The 21,443-nt window shown below is 40.6% G+C and overlaps 1 protein-coding gene and 1 long non-coding RNA gene across 6 annotated transcripts in view; one reads left to right on the top strand and one right to left on the bottom strand.

Annotated features, from left to right (window-relative positions):
• Positions 1–16,384, bottom strand: part of c1qtnf4 (C1q and TNF related 4) — a 44,525-nt gene extending 28,141 nt beyond the window's left edge. Inside the window, exon 1 of one of the 2 annotated variants that reach the window (XM_078944092.1) lies at positions 15,969–16,384. The gene's annotated coding sequence lies outside the window, so the exon portion shown is untranslated. The remainder of the gene's footprint in view (positions 1–15,968) is intronic. The other variant, XM_023951148.2, reaches the window with a different exon arrangement.
• On the top strand, positions 3,690–15,190 carry LOC111946800 (uncharacterized). Of its 4 annotated transcripts, XR_013654743.1 has the most exons (9): positions 4,024–4,628; positions 4,806–4,840; positions 5,340–10,635; positions 11,470–11,535; positions 11,709–11,780; positions 12,462–12,614; positions 12,802–12,893; positions 13,588–13,933; positions 14,846–15,190. It is a non-coding gene; the product is annotated as an uncharacterized LOC111946800 (long non-coding RNA). The 4 variants fall into 4 exon arrangements; XR_013654741.1 differs by lacking the exons at positions 4,024–4,628; positions 14,846–15,190 and adding an exon at positions 3,690–3,904 and having other exon boundaries at positions 13,588–14,125; XR_013654740.1 differs by lacking the exon at positions 14,846–15,190 and having other exon boundaries at positions 4,009–4,628; positions 13,588–14,125.
• Positions 16,385–21,443: the final 5,059 nt, after the last annotated feature.

The following is a 21,443-nucleotide window of genomic DNA, read 5'->3' as shown; positions in this document are numbered from 1 at the left end:
GCACTGCTAATGCTAGCGCTAGCGTAGCTAGCAGTGCCAATACGGAGATCGGTGTGTCTTTGGAACAGCAAATACATTCATTTCTCACATCTAAAGGGATTTCCCTGGATCTCAAAACCATCGAGACCTGCCACCTGCTCCCCAGGAGAAAGGAGACGGATAAACCAGCGATCCTCATCAGGTTTGTGAATCACAAACACAAGCTAGCTTTGATGACCCAAAGGAAACAACTGAAAGGTTCGGCTGCTTATCTGAACGACCATCTGACCAGAAGGAATGCTGAAATCTCAAAACATGCACGGCTTCTCAGGAAGCGTAAGCAGATTGAGAACACTTGGGTTAAAGGCTGCAGGATTTATGTCAAACCGCTCGGTCCAGAGGACCGGTCCAAGGTTCTGGTTGTGAACACCATGAAAGACTTTGAAAAGTGTTTGATCACGGTCGTCTGAAACAACATGGAGTTATAAACCAAAGAGCCAAATCATTTCAAGAAATATGACACGTGGATTCATCACTTTACGTAACCTGAATAACAGCAGACCTGCAGACAACTTGACCTCAACTTCCACCGCAGCTGATATCAGCTGAAGAAGGATATGGACCTGAATCTAATGTCTGCAGACATAACATCGAAGAAAACTATTAACTGTTTAAACCAAGAAAATCGGCTGTTATCAGTAAAAGAAGAAATGCCAACCTTGGACAATCGACAGTTATGGACCCTTTTTATTTTTCCCCTACAGCATTACTTGATTATAAAAAAAAAAAATATATATATTAAAAAAAGTAAAACAAATGATTAATCACTTATTGAAAATTGTTAAATTGATTGACTTTTAATGATATTACTTCACTTTCTCCAAAACTTAATAAATTGATTCAAAAATCTTTCCTAATGTAGCATAATTTTGCACATGTTTTTAACTTTTGATACTTGATGAAATTTTTGCTATGAAAATTCCTGAAACAGTGTTGTCTGCTTTACTGATATAGTATTATGTTTTATTCATATGAATGGCTTTTATAAGTAACATAATATTTAAGATGACTGATCTGCATTTGCCATGTTGATTTCTAAAATAGTTATTTTTGACGTAATACTTAAGTAATTCATCTTTGTCATGTGCTTTATCGATATCTTATGATTTTTAATTCTGTCTGATAAAAACTGGGGACCGGATATTGATAAATCATGTAATAAAATGGTTACAGTATAATCGGGTGGGATTATATAAGTTCGCTTCCTTCCACTCCCTTTCAAGCAATATTATTAATATGTCTAATTATCCTAAGTTTGATTAGTTACTGTATGAATGTATAACTGATGTTTATATTGCTGTTGTGTATTATTTCTACTTAATTGCTTGAAATAAACCATTTCAAATCAAATCAAATCAAAAATACGACAAATTTACTGCGTTCTACTTATTCATTTCCGTCATATTCATTTCCATTACAAGCTGCGTGCGTTCTTGAGTGCGCGATACGGCCGCCCGTTAATACTGTTCTCCTTCACTCCGTAACACCAAACATGAACGTGTACTGTTAGATTTGGGAACTATTTTGTGCTGCGCAAAGTTACGTGTCTGTATAAACAAAGGTGGAGCCTCCTGCCCCGTGTTCTTCGTGGGTGTCAGGCTTCACGGCTACGGGAAAGGTGACAAAGTGTCTGCAGTCTGTTTATTACTGGGCAATATATAATATTCTGAGAAGATGTCTGTACCAGAGAGCACAGGTGAAGGCTCACGTGCAGGTAGAGAGCGATCCACTGCAGAAGAATCAACACGCACCCCCAACACGTGTGTGCACACCTTCCTCCTATTATTACACAAGACGCTCCGCGCTCACACACACAGTCAATCTACAACACCTATAGTTAGTTCATTAGTTAGATAGGTAGTTGTTACTGTTATTTATTATTATTATTATTATTATTATTATTATATTTATTACTAAAGAATAGAACTTTGTAATTTGCGATGCGGCCGCCGGGGGATTTTTTTGGGGGTGGGGTGGTGGGCTGCGGTTAACCGCGACACTGCGCCCCCTGGTGGTTCATCACCGCGGTGATCAAAAATTCGACACCGTCACAGCTGTAGTCCTGCAGTATCTTAGCTGTTCCTGTTCTTTTCTGGACTGAGAGGTCTGAGGTCTTTCCAGGTATCTGTTGTAGCCACTCCTCCAGCTTGGGGGTTACTGCCCCCAGTGCTCCAATTACCACAGGCACCACTGTCACCTTCACTTTCCATGGTTTCTCAAGTATTTCTATATATATATATATATATATATATATATATATATATATATATATATATATATATATATATATATATATATATATATATATATTTTAGACTAAAAGGTTGTTTAATAAACACAGAATTATGAACTATTATTACATAATATTGTTTATGTACTGATAATTCTAAAATTACACAGTAAGAGTACACAAGATACTTTAACAAATGAAGCGTTTTAATACAAAAACAGAAAGCAGTGACTTTTGTATTTCATGCTCTGCTGTAAACCGTGCAATGGGGGGAGCATGGCATTTCTAAAGTGCTGCTGGCTCCATGGGAAGCCCGTGCTACAAGAAACAGCCTGAGCCTTAGTGGGCTCAGATCCATCGGGCAGGAACTGTGGGGGCACGCGTGCCGATCCGGGCCTCAATAAACAATCCATTGGGCCGGAGTGGTCTTCTGCCTGGGACTTGATGTGCCGTGCGGCAGGTAGTGACTTTCTGATAACAGACAGAATTTGAACTCAGTGTATTTAACCCTTGTGCTATCTTAGATGGCCCCCCCTTCCGTTGACGTGTTCTCCCTACCATGACAAAGGTGGATAAAGGTGGAAAGATTTCATGTAATCCATGGACACCAGTGAAGATCACAAATCATTGAAGAAAAAAGGTTCAGAGCACTGTCTCTTGGGTCTAGATAACCCCACTCCCAACAATAAAGTGCCTAGGATAGAACAAGGGTTACACACGCATGTGCAGTGACGTGTATCAGAAGATGTTGGATTAGCCGTTCTGCATGTCAATCAAGTCATGTACTTCTCGTGAGGATTTTTTGTCGCTGACGGATTTTTTAGAAGTATATTTTTTTGGTTATTTATCTTTGCTGGCCTGCGATCTACCCTCATGTCCTTGAAGAGTGACCGGTTGATCGCGATCAAAGTAATGAGCACACCTGGTTAGTACTCTTGCCCCACAACGTGAAGGCACTGGTTCAAATCTGGTTTCTTTCTGGAGCCTGCACTCTAAAAAGAGAATTTGGGCTGTAGTTGAAAAGATGCACTTTTTTTACATTGATCTAACTTAATTATTTAGTTTGGTGAAGTTCATTCAACTTAATAATAACGCGTAGTTGTTTGACATAGTCATTTTATTTTCAATCAACTTAATTCAATTAAGTTGGTGTAACTTTGGTGTGAAGCTGTCAATGCATCATGATGTCATAACGTAAGGCAGCGCAAGGAATTATGGGATACCATTTTCTTTGCCTATCTGGGCAGATTGGGGTTTAAATGAGATTTTGTCCATGGGTTTTGTTGTCTATATGTTTTACTCTGTTTTAACTAGTAATTTAACCCTTGTGCTACACTGTAAACCTGAATAGTCCAATGAGCTCAAAAGTTTCATAATCACCGAACTCAAAAGTAACAAACAAGTTGAGTCAGCTTAAAACCTATAAGCCGATTCAACTTTTGCCACAATTATATCTTTATTGGACTAAAACAGTTTGAGTAAATGAAACCTTGGAGTCAAAACTTATGAGTAATGAGACGTGATGATGTCATAACGTACGCCCATGAACGTGAACTCAGCCACAGAAGTCTTCAAGATGGCGGAGGTCTGATGCGAGTGGCAGCTGGCCCAAGTTGATAACTCACATACGTCTAGGTAAGTCGTATTATTTTATTTTTTATTGTATTTTTTGACTTTCGCCTCTGTATTATATATTTGTTGCTTCTTTTGATGTTCCTTCTAGTATATCCTTTGTATTCATGACGTGCTCCACGAGTTTGTATCTTCGAATATTTGTTCTGAATTAAACAATTATGTATGTTTTGCAGTATCATGTCACCAGAGAATTATTGCTTGTGGTTAAAAGAAGTTGTTGGTGCAAAGTTTCAAGTTTTACGTTTACCGAGTTGGTTGGCGCACATTTTAAATGATCTAACCGTTACTACTAGCTAACCGTTACTACTAGCTAACCGCTAGCTCTGGCAGAGCGGCTGCCACAGTCAGTGGGAGTCAGCGGGATGTTAGCAGCTTAGCTTGCCCCCCCCCCCTGTTGCTATGTTTTCTTTGGTGTGACTGCGGTTGTCAGGGAAATGACGCGGCGACGGAAGGAGGCGTCGCCTTGGGGCGCAGGCGCACGAGAGGGGAAAATGCACGGGAGAGGAAAAAGGGAGGGGCTGTTTTGGTGCATGTAGTTCAGTTTGAATGAGAAGGCGTTCGGAGACGTTGTGCTGTAAGAGTTGATCTGACCAAAGAAAATAAACGGCTAAAAGGCCTGTTCCAAAGCAACGGTGTCCCGCTGAATCTGTTACCATTTAAGTCCCGATCGGACTGGAGATCATAACAGCGGTTTCCGACTTCGGTCCGAAGCCTCACGCTGAAGGTAACAAGGAATTGCCTTTTTTTTCGACTACTTTTTACCAAAGGGTTAGGGTTAGGGTCTGTGATTTGGTAATCGTTATGTTTTTGTGTAAGTTGTATTTCACGTAGTAACCTAATAAATGCAAATGTGGGCTAAGCTAGGTGCCTTACGCTAGCGTGTTCTCGTTTCTTCTTTTAGTGAACCGGCGGTGCGTTTGAAAAATAAGGGCGGAGGTAAGTTTTAATTGTAATTAACATGGCTTCAATATTTAAGACACGAGCACCTCCCCGTCCGATGAATCCTCCAGCTATGGAGAGCATTTGACCTTATTCACAAATTAAATTAATTATAAATAAGTAAAAATGTTCAACCTACCTTAATGTTATGTAGCAGTTATAACTTTGTCCTGAATTGGCCTCGAGTTAAAGTACTAAATGTATCATATAGTTTGCTTAATTCTCAAAAACTGTATTTTGGCCCATGGTTTGGTTGTTATTTGTGTTTCACAATGTCAAATATATTAATATAACTGTTTTGTCTCTTCCTAAAACATCCTCTGAAATATGTCATTCTAGCTAATGCACAAATCTTAAAAAAAATATTAATATGCATCGTAGATTACATATTGTGGACAGAGTATTGAGGCTATTGTAAAATGCAGCGGTTTTTCCAAGCTACCAGTAGCTTGAAAAAGTTTTAAAATGTGTTTAACATTTTTAATTTTTTTTGTAGATGTGAGCTGAGTTTCATTGCATCAAAAATGTCAACCTGCGAAAACAGTTTTATTTTGACCTGGACAGACAGACGCAGAGGATGCTGATCTTTTTGAGACAGAAGGCAGCACGAACCGGAAGGCTCATTTCCCTAATAGGAGTGTAAGTTACAATACCGTTTTAATGTGATTTGTTGTAATAAGGATGTACACATTATTAACACAATAAGTGTTTTTGATGGTGCTTTGTTTTATGCAATGTTCAGGGCATGAATGACACACATTTTGCCACTGTTTCTGGCTTATGATTCAAAGTTGTTAAAGGAGGGACAATAACCCTGTAACGTAATGCTGTTTTTAAATAAAACAGTAAAAAAAACTTTTGTGTTGCATATTTTTCTTAATTGAAACGTTCTAGTTTAGCAAATGCAATGAATACAATGGTTTAGTTACTTCAACTTAAAATAGTAAGTGGAGTTCATATGACGAGTTAATTGATATTACAAGAGATTGTAAGTGAAATCAACTTGGCAATTAGTATTTTGAACTTAAAATGATAATTCCACCCTTTCATGCATTTAAGTTAAATGCACTCAAGTTTTCATAACCCATTACTTAAAAAATTTAAGGCAACCAGTTTCCTCAAATTTTTTAAGTAAATTCAACTTATCCGGGCTTACAGTGTAGACAGTGCTCTGAACCTTTTTTCTTCAATGATTTGTGATCTTCACTGGTGTCCATGGATTACATGAAATCTTTCCACCTTTATCCACCTTTGTCATGGTAAGGAGGACACGTCAATGTAAGGATCGGGTCATCTGGACCCCATAGGATAGCACAAGGGTTATGTTGGATTAACGTATTACATTACATCAACGTATTGTTGGATAGACAAAAACATTTAAGTTGAATAAACTTAATTCAATTAGGTGTTACCAATTGAAGTGATTCAGTTAAGTTGGATCAACTTTTTCTTTTTAGTGTGTGCATGTTCTCCTCATGCATGTGTGGGGTTTCTCCAGGCATACCAGTTTCCTCTCAAAGTCCAAAAGCATACTTTGTTAGTCAAGTGGTCAATGTAAATTGTCCCTAAGTGTGAATGTGAGTGTTTGTGGTTGTGTTGTGTTGATGGACTGGCAAATTGTCCAGGGTAAACTCCAACATTGCCCATTAGTGGCTGGGATAGGCTCCACCAACCTTATTCCTCCAAAGGGATTAAGCAGGTGTGGAAAATTGATGATTTATTTCAGTTGAATGAAATAAATAGTTAATTCTATTTATTCTTCTAATTTACAAGAAAAACTTGTATATTTTAAATAAAAATTATGTATTTTACAGTTGGGAAAAAGTATTCAGTCAGCCACCAATTGTACAAGTTCTCCCATTTAACCCTTATGCTATCTTAGATGACCCCCCCCTTCCATTGACGTGTTCTCCCTACCATGACAAAGGTGGATAAAGGTGGAAAGATTTCATGTAATCCATTGACACCAGTGAAGATCACAAATCATTGAAGAAAAAAGGTTCAGAGCACTGTCTAGTGGGTCTAGATGACCCCACTCCCAACAATAAAGTGCCTAGGATAGAACAAGGGTTACAAAGACAAGAGAGACCTGTAATTTTCTTCATGGGTAAACCTCAACTATGAGAGACGAAAGAAAAAAAAAATCCGAAAGATCACTTTGTCTGATCTTTCTAGAATTTACTTGTAAATTATGGTGAAAAATAAGCATTTGTTCACCTACAAACAAGGATTCTGTTCCTCACAGACCTCTAACTTCATCTATAGAGGATCCTCTGTCCTCCACTGATTACCTGTATCAATGACTCCTGTTTTAACTGGTTATCTATATAAAGTCACCTGTCCACAACCTCAAACAGTCACACTCCAAACTCCACTATGGCCAAGACGAAAGAGCTGTCTAAGGACACCAGAAACCAAACTGTTGACCTGCAGCAGGCTGAGAAGACTGAATCTGCAACAGGTAAGCAGCTCGGTGTGAAGAAATCCCCTGTGGGAGCAATTATTACGAAATGGAAGACATGCAAGACCACTGATAATCTCCCTCCATCTGGGCTCCCACCAAAATCTCACCCTGGGGGGTCAGAATGATCACAAGAACGGTGAGTAAAAGTCCCAGAACCACACGGGGGACCTAGAGAATGACCTGCTGAGAGCTGGGACCAAAGTAACAAAGGCTACCATCAGTAACACACTACACCACCAGGGACTCAAACCCTGCAGGGCCAGACGTGTCCCCCTGCTAGAGCCCGTACATGTGCAGAACCGTCTACAGTCTGCTAGAGAGCATTTGGAGGGTCCAGAAGAGGATTGGGAGAATGTCCTGTGGTCAGATGAAACCACAATAGAACTTTTTGGTAAGAACTCTACTCATCGTGATCCATTGATGGATGCGTTGATTAGATAGATAGATAGATGGATAGATGGACGGACGGACAGATAGACAGACTTGAATTATCCCCAAGGAAATTTTAAGTGGCCAGCTGCCCACACTTAAAAACACAATCATTCCTAAAACACATAAAAATACAATAAATAAATAAAAGGATAAAAATATAGAAGCAAACATGAACAATCAACTACAATCAAGTCAAGTTTCCCAGAATTCCACTCTAATCAAATAATACAGTAGAAGCTCTCAACATAGAGTGTTGTGCAGTCTGATGGCTCGTGGGACAAAAGAATTTCTAAGTCTGTCTGTGGTGCAGCGTTGGGATAAAAGTCTGCTGCTGAAGCTGCTCTTCCTCTCACTGAAGGTCTCATGCAGAGGGTGTGTCACATTATCCATAATTGCCTGAAGTCTGGACAATGTCCGTTGTTCTGCCACCTCCTCCACTGTGGCCAGCTTCAGTCCCACAACAGAGCTAGCCCTCCTGATGATCTTATTTAATCGGTTTAAGGTTTTTCTTGCTTGTGCTGCACCAGCACACCACAGCACACAGCAGAGCACTTTCAATCACTGTTTGATAAAACATACTGAGAAGCTTGGTGGAGACGTTAAAAGAGGCCAGCCTTCGCAGGAAGTCCATCCTGGTTTGACATTTTTTACTGAGCAGGGTGGTATTCTCGTTCCAGTTCAGTTTCTTGAACACCACTCCCAGGTTTTTATAAGACGTAACCGTCTCAACCAGGTCACCGTCTACGCATATTGGCTGGGAGAGGGGGGGGTTGTCTTCTGAAGTCAGTTCTTTGGTTTTTCTAATATTTAGCTGTAACTGGTTCTGCTTGGACCAAAAACAAAATCGTGCACCAGCCGCCTGTCCTCCACCTCCTTGTCTTCCTTAATGCAGGCCACAATGACGGTATCATCTGAGAATTTCTGTATGTGGCAAGCCTCCGTGTTGTGTTGGACGTCGGTTGTGTACAGAGCAAACAACATCGGAGAAAGAACTGTGCCTTGAGGTACTCCCACACTGCTGCAAAGTGTTCTTGAAAGGCTGGCCCCCATTCTGACAAACTGGGGTCTGTCCTTCAGGTAGTCCATGATCCAGGATATTAAGTATGGCTCAACAGCCATACTCCTCAGTTTTTCCTGCAGTATTGGGGGTTGGATTGTGTCAAATGCGCTGGAGAAATCAAAATACAACATTCTCACTGCACACCCCCTTCATCAAGGTAAGACAAAGTGCGGTGGAGGAGATGCAGAACGGCATCCTCCACTCCCACCTTCTCCCTATACGCAAACTGCAGTGGGCATGTTGCACCTGGGGCTTTAGCAACTGCAGCACCAACCTCTCAAAGTTTTTATTATGTGAGAGGTCAGTGCAATTGGTCTGTTGTCTTTATTGTCCCTAGGCTGCTTGGCCTTGGGCAGAGGAACGATGCATGAGGTCTTCCAGAGTGTTGGTATTGTACCAAGGTTAAAGAGGACCTCCTAGCTCATCTGCGCATGTCTTCAGGAGCCTGGGGCACAACCCATCTGGGCCTGCTGCTTTCCTGGTCTTCAGTTTCTTCATCCTTACCTGATGTTCCTGTAAGTGAGGTGTAATGAGGGAGAGCTGATACCACCAGTGCCGGTTCATTTGTAGAATGAGTAGGAAATAAAGGGGAACGAGATGAGGTAGGTGGGGGGTTTGCGGATGAATTAAAACTAATGAAATGATCGTTTAGATCATTGGATCGCTCCACACTGTCTCCTCACGATGCAGCCCCCTTTTTACACTCTGTGATTCTTTTCATTCCATCTCACATTTCATTTCACATTTCCCCTCTATTTTAGCTTTGTAGTTTTCTGTAGAGCTTCTCAGACAGCACCTCAACTCAGCTTGCACAGCTTTTGTCTTTTCCAGATTATTTTCTTTGTAGGCTCTTTTTTTTCAGTACAGACCTCTTTCATCTCTCTGGTGATCCAAAGTTTGTCATTTGCATAACAGCGCACAGCCCTTGTGGGCATCACAATCTCCAAACAGAAATGGATATAGTCTGTCAGACACTGATGCCTGCTGGATGTCCTCACCGTGGTGGTCCAGTAGCACGCTCCAGTCTGTGCTGTCAAAACAGTCTCTAAGCTCCTCCTCCGCCTCTGGTGTCCACCTCCTTACCATTCTGGTTGATGGAGGCTCCTGTTTGGCTTTAGCTCTCGCCTTTAGCTATGCTCCAGCACGGGTGCCCCTGTATCGCTTTTTTTACTTAGGGAGGAATGTTGTGTTTTAATCCAGCACTGTTCTTCCTTAGAGCCAAAAGTTCCGTTCTTGAATAAACCAGTCTCTGGGGGTAAATGTCCTTATTTACGTACTTCCATTCATTACATTCATTCCATGCATTCCAAACAGCAGCTGACCGGCTGCCATGCTGCTGCATCTAAACCGAAGTTGCCCGGGTACCAAAGGATTGGCTTCATAAGAAACATTTCAAGGTTCTGGAGTAGTCTAGCCAGTCTCCAGATCTCAACTCCATAGAAAATCTTTTGAGGGAGTTGAAAGTCTGTGTTCCTCAGCAACAGTCCCAAAACGTCACTGCTCTAGAGGAGATCTGCATGGAGGAATGCACTGAAAAAAAGGAGACAGCCGTCTCTTGGATTAATCTAAGCATATCTGGTGCATTTAACACAATTTCTACATGTTTTCGAGTCAAATGTGACTGTACAATGTATAATCTACATGAAATGATAAGATTGCACATAGATTTGTTCAGATCACTTTGGAATGAAGCAACTCGGTTATGTTGCAATACTAATTATCGGGATACCTCACGGGATTTCATCTCGCGCGCTAAGGATTGTTGGAAAAAGAAGGCAGCCATCTCAGTCAAATCCAATGCCTCGTGGTACGACACGTCACACCACAACTTTCCCGGTAAGTCTTGAATTTCTTATTAAATAGTGACAAAATCTGAGCCAAATGTAGCTTAATGTCTCAAGAGTGACTACATAACGTTAACGTTGAAATAAGTTGACGTTATCACTCTATTTTATTTTAATTTGTCTTTTGAGCAGAAGCGGTCACCGTCAACGTCACATTTGCGGCGCTCCTAACATATTTTGGTCTTATGTGTGAATTTTTTTTTCTTGAATTAATCGTGGTTTACATTGTGTGTTAACGGCACTTTAGTGTTGTTAATATAAGAGTGTCGTAGCCCTTACGGAGAGAAGGGGCGGGTTGCAGCGTAAAGCGAGAGAGAACGGGGGCGCGTAGCTAAAAAGACTGAAAAGTTGTAGCTGGATACTGTATGCCGAGTGTAAATTGTGGACAAATAAAGTGTCGAGACTCATCCAGCCGTGGTCCGAGTCGTCCTCCCACCAGCTAATTTCTCTGGACGCGGGGTCTTAAACACGGAGCTGAGCGGCTCCCTTGCCCTTACGGTCATCAAGCGGTGAGCAGGAAAGTTAATTTCGATAATAAAGTCAAAGTGTCATTCTTCTCATTAATAAATGCAGTTTCTAATACAATCTTGTTATGTTGAGAATGAGACGCTACTGCTGGGTTGTGATAAAACTTAACATTTACTAAAAATGCTGCGTAACACAGAAGTCATGGCAACCGCTGAGTTACCATGGCAACAGTTACATACACAACAACAACAAAATCCTTCACAAAAAATGTTCTGCGTGGCCCTAAAACTCTGTCCTTGCTAAGTGCTTACTTAGTCGGCTGCATTATTTTAATTACTCCTCCCCTGTTTTGCTTCAGATTGACAAACTCAAGTCATCTATTCACCTGGAGTCAGCTGAAAAGTCGTGGGCTCAAGTATTTGTGGTAAGAACAAGAAGTTGTATTTGCTTTTAAGGCTTTCAATGCATTACATCTATTTTAAGTTGCTTTGCAAATTAGCGACAAATGAGTTATGTTTATCTCAGGAATGTATTTTTGAGTTAAACACCATTTTGTCCTCACTATAAGTTAATCATGTTTTGTTTCCCACTTTACAGTGAACAGTGCTACTAGTGTTCCAGTGACAGAGTGAATGTGGCAATGCAAGGCCTGCCCTTCAGTTTTTCAAAGTAGGTCCCACCTTCTGAAGCATTATGGAGTAAGACATGGGCATTATGGGAATAACAGTCGTATTCCATGTGTTCATGAAAGCTGTCCATGCACTTTTAGAACGTGGAATGCACTATTAATTCATTTGAATAGATGTCATGTTATTAAAACTAGCCACCATCATTTAGAGAGATGTATATTTAGCTGCCACTTGTGTCCCTGTAAGGATCTTGTGTCTGAAAGAGATTACTGGACTCATATTAATGCACACTTGAAAAAAAATGAGGTTGTAACTTGTATGTTTTTGCATTGCGACTTTGAAACAAATATTTTAGGATTTTTTAAATCCCACAACAGCTGGAAACACAGTTTTTACTCATCCAAAGATTTTAAACCAGGAATAGTAATATCAGCAACTGTTGCTGCCCTAGATTCTGCTTCCAGTGCTTCTGATGATGACATTGAGGATGCTCAACCAAGTAGCAGTGCTGATGGTCTTAGCGACCTACCAGATGTAATTCAGCACAGTTTGGCAGCAGCGTTGTTAAAATTAGAACATTTTTCTTGTGTGCCAAGCAAAGCAATCAATGATTTTTTGGTAGAACTTCACTACCAAATTACCAAATTATGCCTTGACAAGTTGTCGCAGAGGATGTGTTCATCTAAAAACAATGCTTGATAATGCTTTCATGTTATTTCAGATAAACGCAGAGTTCAAGCGCATTACAACCATGCCTCTACAGTCAAGGTTTCTGTCGCAGCTTGACTTTCTGTCTGAAAGTCTGCTGAGAGTGTTTGCAAAGCCATCGGGGAAGCAGGGCAAAATGTTGAAAGACATGACAGACATGATTATGGTAAGAACTTATCAAACTTGTTTAACTATCAAGTTTAAATTGCAGTCAGTAAGACTTGTATAAATAAATCCATTTCAAAATCACGACTTCCTCTACCTGAGAGTACTGATGATCTGTAATTTTTAACGCATATTCACTGTCTATTGAAAATTTGAGTTCAAATTTCTGTATTTTCTTTTGTATTAAGGATGACGTGGATGCTAGAAGGGAGTCCCTCATTAAAAAGGACTTTGCCTCTATTTGAAGGAGAATCCTGACATCTTGGTGCACGAGTACATGGTGAGTGTTATAAGTAGATTACTGATTTGCTACATTTTAAAATGTACTCAGTGCACTCTGTGATCCTAAAAACAATTGTAAAGCTTAATATTCTTCATTTGAGCTAGAAGTTGTCGATTTTATTTTGACTTTTCAAATGTGGTATTGATGGCAGGGAATCTTTGGCAACAATAATTTACTATGCTGCTCACATGTTTAAACTATAGCATGAGTACTTTTGCTAGGCCTGCACAATATACCGCAAATTCATCGTTATCGCGACATTAAGCTGTGCAATATGCATACCGCAAAAGACGGCGAAAATCGCAATAAATGGTTACCTTAAATTTGCTAAAACAATCTCATGGCAGCTTGAAATATTGAACAAATGAAATAAATCCCTTTATGCATTTAACCAATCGGAAGGACCCATTTACGTTGTTGATCAATAAGATGAGCCCTTTTATGTTTGATGTTTGCCTCCTACGTCGACGTGGGTCATTTGGAGTCTAATTTTTAAACTGTTGCAGTGAACACGGAAATTATGTTTTTGGTTGTTTTGCTATTTGTTTATATACCGCAAATTATATCGTTATCGCAATATTAATCACCAATATCGCATTTCGCGAGTTTTCCTCATATCGTGCAGCCCTAACTTTTGCATTCAAAAGATCAGTTTAAAAAATCAATCTTCAATAATATTTTCTTTGCCCAGGACATGACTGATGTCTCCACTCTCAGTGCCATTGAGAAAACAACAGTGGGAGTCTATGTTGCCAGGGAGACACCAGGCAAGGACTTTCCTGATGTTGGCATCATCATCGAAGGTGTGGTGATACTTCAGGACCTGGATAATGTGGCCCTTGCAACAGCCATGCTGTTTGGACTTTTTTACTGCTTCAACATGAGTTACCTGGCACAGCTCCCCTACACTTTTGAGGTGATTCAAAAGGTGGTCATGGAATTGGATCCGACTGAACTCTCGAGAAAAGCCCAAAACTTAAAGACAAAACTTCAATAAGGAGAGATCATTGTTGTGCACGTCACATGTTTAACTAAAGGTAAGAGGACATTTATAGTTCACATACGCCCTCTTGCATTTTGGACATTGAATTTGTAGGTGAATGATCAGCAACCCAAAAACCATCACATTGTTCAGTGTAGTGTTTATTCTGTGGGATGGTTATAACTGTTTACCTGCCATGGAAACGTAGTGCCATTTTTTTCTGTTTAATTGGTATGGTTCTTCAATTTTGTTTTTCCAAGTGAAAAAGGATGATTGTACGCAATTTGAAAAGGTTGTAGTTTAAAAAAAAGTTTTAATACTTCTAAGGCTGTTTTGAATCATGATGTCACAATACCAGTGTTGAAATTTTTGACACTTGCTGTATTTTTGACTGTATTTTGTGCTGTGGCTTTTGAAATAAAGCTTTGACATGCAACTGTTATTTTTTATTTATTTGAGTAAAAATGAGTAATGTTAACAATTCCAGAAGGTTAACAGAAAGGTATTTGCAGTTCTACAAATGATTTATTTTAATAACTAATAATTTTTTTAATGGTAGCCCCATTGTTTTGAAATATTACTAGTTCTTACAGGCAGTTATATTAGATAAAACAATACATATTTAATTTCAAGGTCTGATATATTTGACATTAGAATAGAATTCAAAATTGTAATATGAAAAATAAGTTGCATTTAAGTAAGCAAACAGTTTGGGAGTAAACATTACTGAATAGTGTTGAAATAAAGTGATGAAATTGTGACCAATTAAACTGATCCAAGAGCTCAAATTACATTGTGGTAACATGTCTCAATCACATATTTTTAACACAAAATAATCAGTTTTGTTGAATGACATTTACTTGTGTTAATTTAACTTGATGGTTTAAGTTGCTGTGAAAGCAAATCATCTGTGTGCAACCACTGTCCACTATTGAATTAAGTAAATCGAACAGATCTTTTTTTTCAGTGTGGGCCAAAACATCACTGCTCTAGAGGAGATCTGCATGGAGGAATGGACCAAAATATCACTGCTCTAGAGATCTGCATGGAGGAATGGACCAAAATATCACTGCTCTAGAGATCTGCATGGAGGAATGGACCAAAATATCACTGCTCTAGAGATCTGCATGGAGGAATGGGCCAAAATACCAGGAACAGTTTGTGAAAACCTTGCGGAGACTCACAGAAAACGTTTGACTGCTGTCATTGCCAAAAAAGGATGTATAACAAAGTATTGAGTTGAACCTTTTTTAAAGACCCAATACATATTCTCCACCATAATTTACAAATAAAATCTTTAACAATCAGACAATGTGATTTTCAAGATTTTTTTTTCTCATTTTGTCTCTCATGGTTGAGGTATTTCTATTATGAAAATTAAAGGCCTATCTCATCTTTATACGTGGGAAAACTTGCACAATTGGTGGGTGACTGAATACTTTTTTGTCCCACTGTAACGTCAATTAAGAAATAGGATTTTGTGTTCAGTTAAAATTCCAAGTAGATCAATATCTCTATACAATCTCAGAGAAATAAAAATAACTAAACGTAGGATATTCCTTTTCTTTTTAATCAGACAGATACTTTTTTAAACGTACATGTAAAAAAACGTTTACACTAATAAATTTCACTTGAAGGATATATTAAAATGTAAAATAAATATTTCTCTAATTTAATTTAAAATGAAGATAATGTAGACTTTGCAGTTGAATAGATTATTGCCTATTTGTTCAAACCATTCTACCGTTTTCACAGAAAAGGCTGGAAACGGGAAACAACCGTGTAGACCACCGTGTCTGTTGCGCCATCCAACACGCACGTCTTCAGCGCGCGTGTCCCTGTCACGCGCGGTTAACCGGGAGATCAAACAGGCGCTTAAGATGCAGCATCTGCGGGCGCAGAGCCCCCCTCCCCGCAGCTAGTCTCACTCACTGATAAACAGAGGAGCACATGCACGCGCACAAGCAAAATGTTTCGTCAAATGGAGCCGAACTGAACCATCTGCCCCCCTTCAGTCCTGCTATCGGACCAGCGGATCGTGTACAAGCGCAGCGTACGAGGAAGGGGTGGAGGGGGGTGGAGATCCTTACAGAGAGGTAGAATCCAATGCGCGCGTGCTCGTTTGCACACCTCTGTTTCAGCTGTTCTTCATCCTCATCATCAAAAGAAGAATAAGGAAGGTAGACGTTACCTGGGCGCACGTGCCTTCCTCTGTCCTGGTCGTGCGTGGAGATCTGAAACTTCTGCCTCCCCAGCTCCGTCGATCACCCCCTCCCCCCTGCGACGCAGCACCGCCTCTCTGCCCCTCCTCTATCTGTTTCTCGCTTGCTGATGGGCTTTTTTCATCAAAGGACCCCCACAGGCTGCTCGTGCCCACTGACCTAAATCTGAGGACGCGCGTTTACCTGAGTCTGTGTGTGCGCGTGTTTGTGGAGATACAGCACCAAGCAGACAAAGCAGGAGAGGAATGATCCTGCGGTAGTGAAATCCATCCCATAATATTCAGCACACACAGACGCACGCGCACAACAGTTCTGACAGCATTGATCAAAATATGTGGATGCAGCTGAAAGGTCATCTATCACCTGTAGTGCAAGAATTAAACGATTATCAAGGTAAATGAATGAGTGCAAACAGTGGCGGTTCTACCCTGAATTACTCCCCGGGCGAGACCCTCCCCAGGCGCCCCCCCCCCCCCCCCCATAGTCACAACAGAACTTTGTTTGTCTTTGTCAACTGAAATGTTTTATTGTCATTGAAATTAAGAAGTGGATAAAAAAGATGTCAGAATTCTGAACAGCATTATAAAAGTTATCAGAACACAAAAAATAAAAGACCATAAGCATGGCAAAAATACAGTTAGCTAAGAAAATATTGAATCAAACTCAATATTAAATAAATAATATAAAATAAATATTTTAAAAACATTTATGAATTGGAAATTTAAATTGTCATGTTCTATATCGATCTCTACTTCAGAGAAGAAAAATTAGCTCATGTTTTCCGTCTACAATCCTTTGATTGGCACATTTTTAGTTATGACCTGTTACATTATGTTTTGTCCCCATAGAGTTGCAGTAAATGGTAAATATTCATTTTTAAAACTACCTACAGATTTATGGAAATTCTATTGGCTAAAAATATAACCCCACATTTGTAAAACAAATAAAAAATAAACTTCATATGCAGGCTCAAAATTAACCCCTAAATCCCCAGTTAAATGTCAAAAACACATTGTGAAAACGTTTAGGCTGCCACAAATGATTATTAAATTAATGACCAATCTCAAATTATTTGCCCCATTAGCATCTTATGGCAGCAGCAGCAGCATGCTGTGTAACCATCACAGCTTTTAACATTATGAACTAGTATACAACAGTAAAACACAACAAAATCTTTGTGTTACAGCAGAGCAGACAAACACATGAATCATAACTAATGTTACAAGTTAAGGCAGAGCAAATTTTTAAGAATAAAATCTAAAAAAAATAAAAAATGACGCTATTTGCAACATTTGGGCCTACTTCAGTGTTGGTCATCGACCAAAATAAAGTTTTCATCGGCAACGTTGTTGTAGGGCAGGTAGCATTAGAATTTGGAAAAAACATGCATCAAGCTGTGAGGACTTACCCTTTTCTTTATCTCTTTTCTCCTCTTCTTCTTTTCTTTTCTTTCTAAATTGGGCACCAGATGGCTTTGACCTTTTCTTCTCCATATTTTAGATGTTTTTGGCGTTTGTTTGGCATAAATGTCCTCACGTCACGAAGAAGGCATCAAGTCCGTCGACTGAACCAACTGTCACCTTAGTGACAGCATTGTTTTGTGTTGCCATTTTTTTTATTTGGGCATTTCACACAAAATTAACCCAAAAAGCAGAATATATTTTTTATACCTTTATTAAAATGTATGTTATAGAATGTCACCTTATGACTGACTTATAAAGAGGTTTTATAAAGTAGATTCAAACCCCCGCCCTTGTCCCCACCTAGCCACTTAATTTGGAAGCGTCCCAAAACTGATTCCCCGCAGCCCCCTCCCCCCCCCCTTCCTTCACACATTTCCAGCAGGAGCGCGTGCAGCTACAGCCAGGGGCGCTCATTCGCTACAAGACGGCGCAGTCGCAGTTTTTACTTTTATTTTTTTCATCAAGCCCCCGACCGTCGCCTCCCCTGAAAGATGAGCCAGCCAGGTTTTGCGCATGCGCAAACGTGGCGGCGCTCCGTGCTCACCTCGCGCCCCCTCCCTTCTCCTTCTTCACACACATTTATGTCTACTTCTCAAAGACAGGAGAGCGCAGCTGCGGGGCGAGGGCGGCGGCGCGGCCAGGTTCAGGCTGTTACAAACTCACAAACTGTGACATAAGTAAACCAATAATGGTGGATATAATATTTTACAAGGGCTGAGCCGCCGGTGCCGCCCCCCTTCAGTTTTCCGCCCCAGGCCACCGCCCGGACGGCCCGTGCCTAGAACCGCTACTGAGTGCAAAGGCAGAGCAGCCAACCCTGGTTGGAAGGTTGCAGGTTCAGTTCCGTGTATCAAAGTGTCCTTGGGCAAGACACTAAACCCCACATTACTCCTGGTGGTTACTGGTTGGTGTTCGGCAGCAGAGCCGCCATCAGTGTCTGCATGTGCGCGTGAGTCTGTGTGCGTGTGGTTGGGTGTGTGTGAGTGTTCGTGGTGAATGAGATGGAGATAGAGAGATATTCTTTATTGATCTCACATTGGGGAAATTCAATTGTTACAGCAGTTCAAAAAGCAGAGAAGAATGACAGCAATGTGCAAAAGAATGAGGGGGTGTTCAAAATGTGCAAAAATAGGAAAAGTAAAAAAGTACGTAATAAAGACATAACGTATGTTATGCGTAATACTAAAATTAAATAAATAAAGTAAAAACACATGTGTAACAGAATAAATGTGAATCCACTTGCCACAGGAATTGTCATTATTATTATTATTTTTTAATGGGCTCTTGGGCGCCCTCTATTGGTTCATGTCTGTATTCTACGTGTAGCAACAAAAACTTTATTAGTTGTGACACAGACATGTCCGAGGTAGGTATTTCAATTTATAAGCATTGGTTAATTGTTATATTTTCGTAGTATATCATTTTAGTGTTTCTTTGTTTGTTTAATGTATTTTAAGTTAGCTAATCTGTGTATGTTCAATGGACGTTATACTTTTTGTAGCGTGCTGCGTGTCCATGTGCGAGAGCCTTCCATGTTTGACCATCACCCTTTATGTTGTGCAGACATTTCCGAGAATACAACGCGAAATAAAAGACAAGCTGGCTGTCCTGTCGTTCCACAACAAAAACACAACGCAGAAAAATCATCCTGAACCAACGTCGTCAGGACCGAAGCATGGGATTCGGCAGGACGGGGCCGTCTAATTTCTGGTGCGTTCAACGCGGGCTTTCCCGCGCAGCAAAAGCATACTCAGGGAGCGGTTCTGCATTGGCCAATCACAACGACGGAGGCAGACATCATTGAAATCCCACGTGGGATCAGTCTAATGCAGCGGACTCTTTTTCATGCAGTTGCACATTACGCCACACGGAGGCAGTGTTGAGACTTTTCGAGCATGCGGCGGGGGTCACATTCTCGCTGAAAGGCGGTGAGGTCGTTCCAACTGCGAAAAAAAATGTGGTCCTTGCAGTCAGTGATGCTGCTGCGGGCCATAATAAACCGGCAGTTCAGAGGGAGGAAAACTAGCTGGCCTGCATTTAAAGGGGGTGGATGTAAGGCCTGATTTTATTCCCCCATCGACCTCTAATTATGATTTAGAGTCGATTTATCAGAGTGTGTTAGGAAAGAGATGTTGGACATAGACCAGTCCTGCAAAATATGCAGATCTTGCAAACTCATGATGAACTGTTTTATGAGAATGTGACATTGAGTGGTCGGATATCAGTCAGAGCTATGATTGATAGTGGATCAATGTCTTGTACTATGAGTTCCACTGTTATTCCTCGGTTACTACAGTGTTCTGCATTGACGAACCCCATCTTGGAGCCCACCGATGTCGGTGCTAATTGACTGTGGTGGCTCAAAAACAAAGCCAATAGGTATGAGTGATCCAGAGATGGAGGTTTATGGCTGCAAAGTTATTGTGCCAACATTAGTGATTGATGGTCAGAGTGAAGATTTCATTCTTGGCAGTAATTCACTGAGGTATTTGATTCATCAACTGAAACTGAAGCAAGGCAATCAGAACTATGATTTGCAACCAACATCTGAGCAGACCAAGACCAAGAATATGTTGTTCAGTTTGGTGGCCGGAGTGGACGAGTGTACTGAGAGTCTGCCTGAAAAACTAGGCGTTGGCAAACTAAAATCTGCTGTTACACTTGAAGCCATGACTGAGCATTTAGTCTGGGCCAAACTACAGATGACAAGTGACTTGGCTGCAGGTGGTACGGTCATAATGGAGCCAACTAGTGCCAGGTCAAAATCAAGATCAGTCATTGTGGGCAGAACGGTTGCATTTCTGAGAGATGATGGGTGGCTGCCCATTAAAGGGATTAATCCTTTTGAAAAAACTATTACTATAAGAAGAAATGCTAAGTTAGTGGATGTATATTCCTGTGCCGCATTAGAAAGTTTCAGTGAGCCCAAAGTGATCAATTCCCCTCATCCTGTCATCAAGCAAAATGTCCAAGTACCAAGAGTAGTATGTGTCCAGCCTTCCTTACCATCAGCAGCTTGAAGACTCAAGTAGTCAGATTGACCCACTGCGCTCCCCTTTGTACAACTTGGGACTGTCAGACATTAACAGCCACCGACTCCTCACATGAGTCAATGTCAAAGAGAGACTTGTCAACCTTGTTGTTGAGCACCAGTCGATCTTTTCAGCTTAAGGCTGCGTCCATCGAATAAGAGTTGTGGATGCGAGTCCCTTTCGACTGCCATGCAGGTGCATACCACCCACTCAATATGAGAAATTACGGAAAGTATTGAATGAGATGGAGTAAAAGGACATCATAAGAAAATCCAGCAGTGAGTTTGCATCTCTCTTGGTGTTGGTTTGGAAGAAGTCAGGAGACTTGAGGATCTGCAATTATTTCTGCTGGCTTAATGCCCAGACTATTAAAGAGGCTCACCCACTTCCACATCCATCTGATGCTCTGGCGGCATTGGGCAGCAATGCTTTGTTTTCCACAATGGACCTCACGTCAGGCGATTACAATGTTGAAGTGCATGAAGAGGATAGAAAGTACACAGCGTTCACATCACCGTTTGGACTTTATGAATACAACAGGATGCCACATGGGCTATGCAATAGTCCAGCAACATTTATGAGAATGATGTTGAGAGTGTTCGGTGACCAAAATTTCCTCAGCCTTCTTTGTTATTTAGATGATGTCTTAGTGTTTGCCCCCACAGAAGCTTTGGCTTTGGAACGGTTAGAAATGGTGATTCAGTGACTCAGAGCAAACAATCTAAAGTTAGTGCCAAAGAAATGCCATTTCTAACATTATTGATTCAGATGGCATGCGTTCTGACCCAGAAAAGATTGCTGCCATTACATCTCTGACAGAATCCGACCTCACTGAGGTGCCTTCTCAG

The sequence above is a fragment of the Oryzias latipes genome, chromosome 3 (assembly GCF_053564925.1).
Source record: "Oryzias latipes strain Hd-rR chromosome 3, Olatipes_Hd-rR_3.1".
NCBI lineage: Eukaryota > Metazoa > Chordata > Actinopteri > Beloniformes > Adrianichthyidae > Oryzias > Oryzias latipes.
This window is presented reverse-complemented; position numbering and strand designations above follow the sequence as displayed.